This window comes from Echinops telfairi, unplaced genomic scaffold (genome assembly GCF_000313985.2).
Source record: "Echinops telfairi isolate 266 unplaced genomic scaffold, ASM31398v2 ScPeMD7_36;HRSCAF=134, whole genome shotgun sequence".
NCBI classification, from domain to species: Eukaryota; Metazoa; Chordata; class Mammalia; order Afrosoricida; family Tenrecidae; genus Echinops; species Echinops telfairi.
In genome coordinates this window covers 3,211,410-3,221,012 of record NW_022103934.1, presented here as the reverse complement: position 1 = coordinate 3,221,012, position 9,603 = coordinate 3,211,410, and the positions used below count along the sequence as shown (strand labels likewise).

At 57.2% G+C, this 9,603-nt stretch overlaps 1 protein-coding gene across 1 annotated transcript in view; it reads left to right on the top strand.

Annotated features, from left to right (window-relative positions):
* The first annotated feature begins 40 nt into the window (after window positions 1-40).
* CERS4 (ceramide synthase 4) overlaps window positions 41-9,603 on the top strand; it is a 46,787-nt gene continuing 37,224 nt past the window's right edge. Inside the window, exon 1 of the mRNA XM_045290304.1 lies at window positions 41-108. The gene's annotated coding sequence lies outside the window, so the exon portion shown is untranslated. The remainder of the gene's footprint in view (window positions 109-9,603) is intronic.

The following is a 9,603-nucleotide window of genomic DNA, read 5'->3' as shown; positions in this document are numbered from 1 at the left end:
CAGCCTCTTCCCGGCCCGGTGCCGAGGCCGCGCCGGGAGCAGAGTCCGGCTGCCTGGCGCGGACAGCGCGTGTCTGAGCTCCGCCGAGTCCGCCACCCGCGCCCCCAGGTAAGCGAGCGCCCCGGCGCGCCGCGACCGCCGCCCCGAGCAGCACCCGAGTGCCCGGCTCCAGCTCCGCCCATGCGGACATGGCGGTCCCCGGACGCTGTCGGCTCGGGCCCGTATCACACTGCCCGGGGCTGCTTCCGGCGGCCTCCGATCTGCTCTGGGTCCCCGGACGACTCCCGGAGGGAGCCGGGCAATCCCCCCCCTAAGGACCCGGTTAGGTGTCCTGGGACACGGGACGGAACCGGCCGCGGGGACTAAGGGCGAAGCCGGCCGCGTGACGCGGGAGAGCCCGGCATGCGTGGGAACAGGAGGAGCGCGACAGCGGTGTCACCCCCTCGCTGGCGAACCCGGGCTGGGGTCCCTGACATGCCAGGGCTCGGGACTGTCCAGCTGCTGGCCGGCCGCATCGATGCCTAGTTAGTTGCTGCTTAAACAGAAAGCGGCTCGCTCGGGCTGGTGCGGGGGTGGGGGTGGGGTGGGGGAGCAGCGGCATCAGAGAGGTGGGGTAAGAGTGGGAGTACCGGGAATAGGCCTGGGAAAGGACCCTCGGCGTCGGTGCCGCCACCCCAGTCTGATGCGTCCAGCCCGCAAGGGTCCAGTAGGCTCTGGAAACAGCGAGATCTTGGGCAGGGCCCCGCCCGGTGTGTTTGCGGAGAGAAAAGAGGTCAGCGTGGCTGGAGCGTGCAGAGCGGGGGACGTGGTGGGGGTCAACCTGCAGGACACGGCCTCCAGGTGATGGGGTGGGGGCTGTTAACAAGCGAGGGAGGGGCGCGTTTCGGCGGGGAGGGATTGTCTTCTTCGGTAGTATCTGCAGCAGGGGCCTGTGGATTGGGACCCCCAACTGGGAACAGGGTGGGAAAGTGAGCATGTTGAGGGTTCATTCTGACAGGAGGACGTCTGGGCTCGAGGTCATTCAGAAAGGGGGCGTCTTGGGGGGGGGGCATCCTGGCTTCTGAGCTGCTGGCTGGGAGAATGGATGGGGTCTTTTGCTGCTGGAAGACAGACACAGAGGGCCTGGAGGAAGCTCCCTTGAGATGCTGGGGATGAAGGAGGGCCCTTGACTGAGCCTGGAGTTGGTACAGGCTAGGCTGCAGCGTCCTGGGACTCCTATGGAGCTGCTCTTTTAGGAAATCCCACACGTGGACTGTTTTGAAGCCCTCAGAATCCCAGCTGGTGCTCCTTACAGGAGAGGCAGCAGCCTAACCCCACACGTGGGCCCTATGGGACCTACCCGCTCCCTCAGGCCCAGTGGAGGGGTTGGTGGGAGCAGGTTGTGTCTTGGTAGGGAGGGGAAGAGCTAGGAAGCTTGGTCATCTTCAAACAGACCTGTGGGCCCTGGCAAACCTTGCCCCTTGCCCTTCTGTGAATTGGGGTGGGTAGCTTGGAGAGTGATGCTTGGATCAGAGGAAGCATGGCTGGGGGGCTCCCATGTGAACGGGGTGACAGTTGGGAGATGGTCTCAGGCAGAGGCAGCTGGTGAGTCTCCATTCCCCCTCCTGAAAAGTGGGTGCAATGCAGGCCCAACTCCCTTTAGTGAGCCAGGTTCCATGGGAAGCTTTTGGCTGGCACTCCTGCTGGGATGACTGTGTAGTTAGCTTGGGAAGCTAGGCCAGGCCCTCACCCCCCACTGCCATCCAGCCTGGGGCCACTGCAGGAAGGCTGGTGCCCAGGGGAACACTCTCCAGAGTTCTCTGAATGCCACAGACAGCCCCCTTCCAGTTGGCTGCACCGAGGCTGCCTCCAGTCCTGTTCATCCAGTTTTTGGGGTACCCTTGGCCGCAGGCCAGTGACTTCATCTCCTCGTGGCTCAGTTTCCTGACATGTAAAATGGGCACAATGGCAGTCATCACCTCAGATAGAACCCAGTGCAGCAAGCCTCCTGTAACAAGCTAGAAGGTGCTCTGACTACCTGGGGTGGGTAGGGGTGAGGGGAGGGGCAGGGGTGGATTCCTCGAGGTGTTGAGTGGATGAATTGCTAAAGATGAGTGGGTGTTAACGAGGTGTAGAGACTAGTAAAGCATGGGTGCAAAGGGGAGCCCTTGGGGCTGTGGCAATGTCCGGACCAAGCCAGGGAGATTAGAAGGTGTGAGTGAGAAAAGTAGGGGGACCCCTCCCAGCTTCCACTGGGGACCCTTGAAGAAGGAGCCGCCTACAGACCTGGGGAGCAGATTCAGGCTCCCGTGTGCAATGTTTTGGAAACTGAGACACTACCAGACTCCCAGGTGGAGTCGGGGTGGGGATAAGGCTTTGGAGAAATAGGTCTGGAGCTTGGGGAGGGGTCTCCACCCTGAGTGTAGTCATGGGAGGGTGGGGGTGGGGCACATACCAGAGCCAAGAAACTAGAGAAGGAAACCAGAAGGTACCAGTTGAGGCCAGGGGAGCAAGGGATTCCTTAGTAGGAAGGGGTCTACGGTGCCTGAGTCCCTGCTCAGGCAACTGATGGGAGCAGGGCCTTACTTCAGCACCCCCACCCCCAAAACTCTTCAGAACAGACTCTTTGGGATCTTGTTTAAGCTACCTGGACCCAGCCTGACTCCTCAGGGTGTTAATAAAGGAAGCCTCTCTCCTCCTTCAGTCAAGACTCTATACCTTTGTTAATGTGATCCTGTCTCACCAGTTGCCCACACGCAACCAGCTCTGCCTGTCTTCTCCAGCTCCTCCTGGACTCCCAGAGGCATATTTTGGTCCAAAGTCCCAGGACTCTGTGCTTAAAAGAGGGCTCCAGTCCCTGGAGTCCTGGGCCTAGCCCCACCTGCCCTCTCCCCCAGCCTCCCTGTCACTCATTTGTTCCTTCAGCACACACCTGTGGAACACCTGCCCAAGGAGGGACTCGGCACTGAACATAATGGAGGACACACATGCATGGACACAGCCGACCATCCGCCCCGCCCTCCCCCAGGAGTGGGCAGGGTGGGCCCTGAAGGATGAGAAAGAGCCAAGGGGCGATTATGTGAGGGAAGAGTGGTCCAGGCAAAGGGATCAGAAAGTGCAAAGGCCCTGGGACTGGGACTTGGTGGTGTGCTGGGTGTTGGAGGAACAGAGAGGGGGCCCAAGTATCTGGAGGGGGCTCACATGAACAAAGGGTTGGGGGGTGGGGGTATGGACATATGGTACCTGGAGGGGCCTTGCTGGGGAGTGCTTGCTTTGTTCGTTGTCTCATGTGCTGTGGTGTTTCTGCCTGGAAGTCCTGGAGCTCAACACAAGGAAATGGGGAGTGCCCCCTGCCCCTCCCTGCACATGTCCAGAGCCAGGAGGGGTCCTGGCTTGCCCTCTTGCCCTCTGAGAGGTCAGAGGGCAGGATGCAGGCCAGGGGAGGGACTTGAGTACCCAGGCAGAAGACAGCTAATAGCTAACAGGAAGGGAGCCCCCTGGGCCTCAACTCAGCTATAAAAGCGGAAGCAGGTATGTTCTGTGGGAGGCCTGGTGGTCACGCCTCAACCACACAGAGCGGAAGAGACTCACCCCCACTCCCACCTCCCCCTGGACATGGGGACCGTGGTGTGTCCTCTCTGGCCCCTTCCACATGGAGAATTGGGTGGGCCTCGGGTGGCTCCCCCTGGCCCCCCACTTGCTATGACAATGGTGCTGACCTGCACAGCGGGACCACGGTGGGGGCAGGGTATGGGTGTTAGGCTGTTGGAAGGAGAGAGCTCAGAACTCAGATAAGGTAGTAGTAGGGGGGCAGGGCCAGAACAGCGGGCAGTGGCCTCTGGGACTCTGTTTCCATCAGACGGTGCTGGCTTATTATCCGTTGTGATGGAACCGGCTCTGACTCACTGCTACACCACAGGCAACAGAATGAAGCACTGCGCGGCCCGTGCCGTGCCGTGTCATCTCATCCTCACAGCCACTGCAGCCAACCCAGGGGCTCAGCTGCCCCCACTATCTGTTGTGATGCTAATTTGGGGAGATAGATCACCCGGCCTTTCTCTTAGTCCAGGAGCATGACCCGGCTGGCATTTGAAATAGGGCCATGGCTTCCAGCATCAGAGCAACACACCAGCTGCCGGCAGCCCCACCAGCTGCCAAGACTGTGGCCAGAGGCCCCAGAGAGAGCAGGTCAGGCTGTTCCCCCACCCCCTGCCATTCACGCCCACTCTGTTCCAGCCACACAGGCCTTCTGTGCCTGGATCCGCTCAGCACGGTCCAGCCTCAGGCCTCGTGCACCTGCTATTTCCTCTGCCAGGAGCCCCAGGGGTCTACTGGGTATGAGTTGGACCGCGATCCACAAGGTCGGCAGTTCGAAACCACCAGCCACTCCTTGAATGAAAGACGGGGCTTTCTGCTCCCATAAGGAATTATGGTCTTGGAAACCCACAGGGGCAGTCCTACTTACAGTCGGCATCGACTCATGGCAGGGAGAGAGTGTCCCTTCTGTCTGAAACGCCCTTTCCCCAGAGGACCTGCACAGCACACTGGCCCTGCCACCATGCCTCGCTGTGTTACAAGTACAGCCTACGGTGCCGTATTTTCCTCTCCACACCCGGGGTACCACCTCTGTTTCCATAAACCAATCAGAGAACAAGGTGCACGCCCCACATAGCAACATAGTCAGGATGCAAAAACCAGGTCATCAGGCAACAATGGTGGGTGTGATCGCTACCAAACCATGAGAGCTGCAGCCCTGCTGGGCAGATGCATGCTGCCAACCACCACAGCCCACGTTGCCTTTGCCTCGGCCCCCTTGACGCCCGATGCGCAGGGTGAACAGGCAGGAGAGTGAGGTGGGAGTTCTCACTGTGTCGCAAATGAGAAACGTTGCCTCCAGGCTCCACAGAAAGTCCAGAGTGGGTGTGCAGTATGTGCTGCTCCCTCCTCCCGGTCCAGAGCGCCAGGCCCCTGAAGGAGGGGCCGACTCTTGTCAGTCCAGCACCCGTGACCCAGTAGGTGCTCAGTAAAGGTGTTTGAAGCCTTTCTCGGGGAAAGGGGAGACTCTGGAGAGTGCTCAGCTTGGGTTCTCTCTTACATCCTACTCTGGCTGGGCATCTCTGTGCCTGAGTTTCCCCAGCAGCAGAATGGGCGCAGTGGAAGCACCTGGCTGGAGGCTGGGGGGCATGTTTAGGTCCCTCACTTACGGCTACTGGCGCAGGACTGAACTGGAGTTTTCTAGGACTGTGATGAGAATGCGTGTACTTAGAGCCTCTGAGATGGCTGAGCTTAGGAGGCTGGAGGTGGAGCCCACTGGCCCCTCGGGAAGACAGGCATGACATGCCCCAGGGAGGTGACAGGGCAGAACAAGTGGGTGAGATGGAGGACCCACAGCTCTGGGGGCAAGAGGAGGCCCCACAGCCAATCCGGGCATCTGGGAAGCAGCAGCAGGCAAGTGCTTACCCGGGAGGGTGAGCAGGGGTGAGGCAGGGGACAGGAGTGGTGACTGCAGCCAAGGGGACAGCTGGGCACGTGTTGGAGCAGGTGCTGCAGCTTGCTCAGACTGTCGGGGCTACAGTGGGGCAGGCAGGGAGTGGGGGGAGACCCTGTGGGTTCTGCAGATCATTTCCAGCGACTGCTTTCTCAGAAGTCTCCAGGCCTCTCTTCCAGGGTGCCTCTGGGAGTACCCCCCACATCCCACTTTTGTGCCCCCAGGGTCTCCTGGCCAGAACCACAGATAGGGCCGAGAATGTCCGGCATGGAGGGTCCTGCAAGCCGTGGGGAGACGCTGAGGGTAAATGGCCAGGCAGGGCCGAGGGGCGAAGAAAGAACATTGGTTCTGGGCCACTACCTGGTCACCTGTCAGCATTGCACCCTACTTCCCGCCATCCCCCCCACCCCAATTGGACCTGGTTCCCCAGAAGGGGTCGCCTCACCCCACTGCCTCCTGGCCCATCCTGGCATGGGGGTGCCAGGACTGGCACTGCCGCTTGCCCGAGCCCACCCAGCCCATCAGAGGATTCAGTGCTCCAGCTCTGGTCTGCCAGCCCCACCCTCGGCTGGCCTGGAAGCTAACCAACCTTAAGGGGTGGCAGCAGAACCCAGGCTCACACAGCCTTGCCCACGCCCTGCCACTCAGACCTTCCATTTGCCCAACCAGGCCCTTCTTGCTCTTCCCACCCCTGTACCCTGTGCTCCTAAACCCCTGACCAAGCAGGCAGTCCTGAGGTCACGCCTACCCACCCCTGGCAGACCTCCCCTCGTATCCCAGCACCCCTCCCCCAGGCTTCTGTTTCTGCCACTTTCCCCACCATTAAAGTACCTCCTTCAGGGGACCCTGGTGGCGCAGCACAGTAAGCATTGGGCCGCTCCTGGGAAGGTCGGTAGTTCGAAGCCCCCAGCTGGTTCCGAGGGAGAACGGTGAGGTATAGAGATCTTCCATAGAGATCGACAGCCATGGAGCCTCTCTGGGGAAGCTGTACTCTGATCTGTGGGACCATCATGAGTTGACATCGCCTCGGTGGCTGTGAGTTTGTCCTTCTGTGCCTGAGCCAGTCCCTCCTCTCTGTCCCTTGCAAGGTCTCTCCCCACTGGCTGCCCCTGGGGGCCTGTTGAAGCTCTCCAGAATGGCAGTCACAGAAATACCACAAGGGGGGTGTTCAAACAAACAGAAAATTGTTTTCTCACATTTTGTTGTCCGCAGCACAAAGCACTGCCCCATCCTGTGGCCTCCTCGCAAGGGACCTCGGGTTTCAGCCCATTGTTGGGGCCATCTCCTGGAGGGCCTTCCTCTCACTCGCTGCCCCTCCACCACCACACATGACTGCTCTCCCCCATCCACTCAATTCAACTCACTGCCATCGAGTCAGGGCTGACTCATAGCGACCCCCCTGTGGGTTTTCCGAGACTGTAACCGTTTTTAAAGCCCAGCCTGTGGAGCTGCTGCTGGTTTCGAACTGCCGACCAGGAGGGTTGCAGCCCAACATGTACCCACTACCCCAGCAGGGCTCCTGATAACATGTCTAAAGTAGGTGAGACAAAGTGTCCCTATCCTCAATTCTAAGGAGCATGAGATTCTAGCTCTTCTTCCAAAACAGATTGTTTGTCCTTTTGGCAGTCCGTGGCACCTTCAGTAGTCTTCGACGGCCACCATAATTCAGACGTACCAGTTCCTGTCGGCCTTCTTGATCCGGTTTCCACCTTTCACATGCGTATGCATCAGGCACATGGCTTGAGTCAGGCCACCTTGGTCCTCAAAGTGACATCCGTGCTCTTTAACACTTTAAAAAAGGTCGTTTACAGCAGATTTACCCAATGTGATGCGATCTCTTGACTGCTGCTCCCATGAACAGCGATTGTGGATTCAAGCAAGACGAAATCCTTGCCAACGTCCATCTTTTCTCTGTGTGTTGTGTTACCCATTGGTCGTGTTGTGAGGGTAGTGGTTCCACATTGGGCTAACGGCAAGGTCAGCAGTTCGAAACCACCAGCTTGTCCACCAGAGAAAGAGGAGACTTTCTGCTCCCGTACAGAATTACAGTCTCAGAAACCCACGGGGTGGAGGGGGGCAGTTCTACTCTGTCTTACTGGGCCACTGTGACGTGGCATGGGCAAGGCGGCAGTGAGTTTAGTTTCTGTTGGATATGGAAGGTTGGGTTGTCCGTGCTTGCTAAAGTAAGGGAGGACACCAAGCTCTTGCTGATGAAGAGCAAGGATCAGAGCCTTCAAGAAACCGAAAACCCTCTCTCAGTTTAAAAACCTCACTGCACCTCATAGCGACCCTACAGGACTGGGTCGAACTGCCCCTGTGGGTTTCCGAGACTCATTCTTCATGGGTGCAGACAGCCTCAGCTTTCTCACGAGGAGTGGGGCCCTCCCTGGCTCTAGAGCAGGGGTGCTCACACTTTTCCATCATGCGAGCTACTTATAAAATGATCAAGTCAAAACGATCTACCAACTAAAAAAAAATGCAAAACATATATTTAATTTATTTCTTACATTATTCATAAATGCATTGAGAATTCTTTATATGTACAATGTCTGTTTATGTACCTTGCATATTGCACAACACAACACAATTAACTATGTACTTTTTTGTCATGACCTGAGTTTACTCTGATGGCTTGCTCTGAATGGAATGAGCCAGGGATGCATAGTCCAGACAGTGGCTGCTGACAGCCAGCCTCAAGCACACTTCCAAATGATCATCAGTCATGGTGGAATGGTACTTGGACTTAATGATCTTTATGTGGGAAAAGGCTGACTCACATAAATAAGTAGAGCCGAATTATGCAGTCAAGGAGGTAGCACATGTTCTCATGTATGGGCACTTTTCCGCTGCGAGAAAGTTCCAGAACTGTTCATGCGCTCTGGACTTCAGCTGAATGTCGGCTTGTAGTGCCAAAATCTCCCATTCCATATGAAAGTGATCCATTTTTGTCTTCTTACTTGGTCCAGTTCCCCCACTCATTTTAATACCCTTTCTTACGTTTAAGAGAAAAAAACAAGGTCTAAAAATCAGTGGTAACTTAGCTTGTCAGTTTTGCTGCACTTAGCGCTGTTATTTGCGCATGCGTTTGACACCAAAGATTGCATCTGATTGGCTGCGTGTATAGCAGTTAAGTGACGGGATTGATGATAGGTTACGTCTATTGTTTTAATGCCATGCGATCGACCCACACTCATTTGCGATCCACTAGGAGATGGCGATCAACATGTTGAGCACCCCTGCTCTAGAGGAAGTACTCTTTTCTCTCTGGGGAAAACCTTACCTGCTTGAGTGTCTCTGGCCCAATAAATCCCCAAGGTGTCTGATCTTCCCCATTCAACTTGGCTTCTAATCTGCGTGTATCTCAAAAGCAAGCGTGTGTAAGACGCACCCAGTGCTGATAAACTGCCCTGTTTGAGGAAGAAAGATAGCCATCTCTCTAGATGACATCTCAGCCACAGACAGGAGGTTCTCGAAACTCACTCCTGGTCACGGAGTGGATGCCTATGCACAGGGCCCTGGTGAACTGCCCCTGGGGGTTTCCCAGATGGAGCCCTGGTGGCGTAGGAGTTCCGTTGGGCTACGATCTGCAAGGTCAGAGTTCAAGACGCCCCAGGGTGCTCCTGGGGAGAGGATGGGGCGTTCTACTGTGAACAGTTACTCTCTCAGAAACTCACTGCGGGAGTTGCGTCCTGTGCTCTCGGGTCGCTGTGAGTTGGCTTCAACTCCAAGGCAGTGAGTGAGTCGACAGGGCTTCTAAGGACCCAGAGAACCATGTCTTCCTCCCGTGGAGCAACTGGTGGGCTTGAACCGCTAACCTGGCTAGCAGCTGAGTAGCTGAGTGCTTAACCGTTACATCACCAAGCTTAGGAATCGTGTGTGTGTGTGTGTGTGTGTGTGTGTGTGTGTGTGTGTGTAGGGGCATGGTCACAATCACGGGGACCATCAGGCAGGGTTTCATTAGGGACATGGAGAAGGGCAGCAGATGGGGGGAGGGGTAAGAAGGGGGGGTAGGGGAGTAGCATATGCAAAGGCCCAAGGTCCTTCGGGGCAGGCCTGGGGGTAAAGCAGAGGGTCTGGTCACATCTTGGGAGGGTGGTCCAGATGCTGACATGGGCAAGACGAGAGGTCAGGTGAGG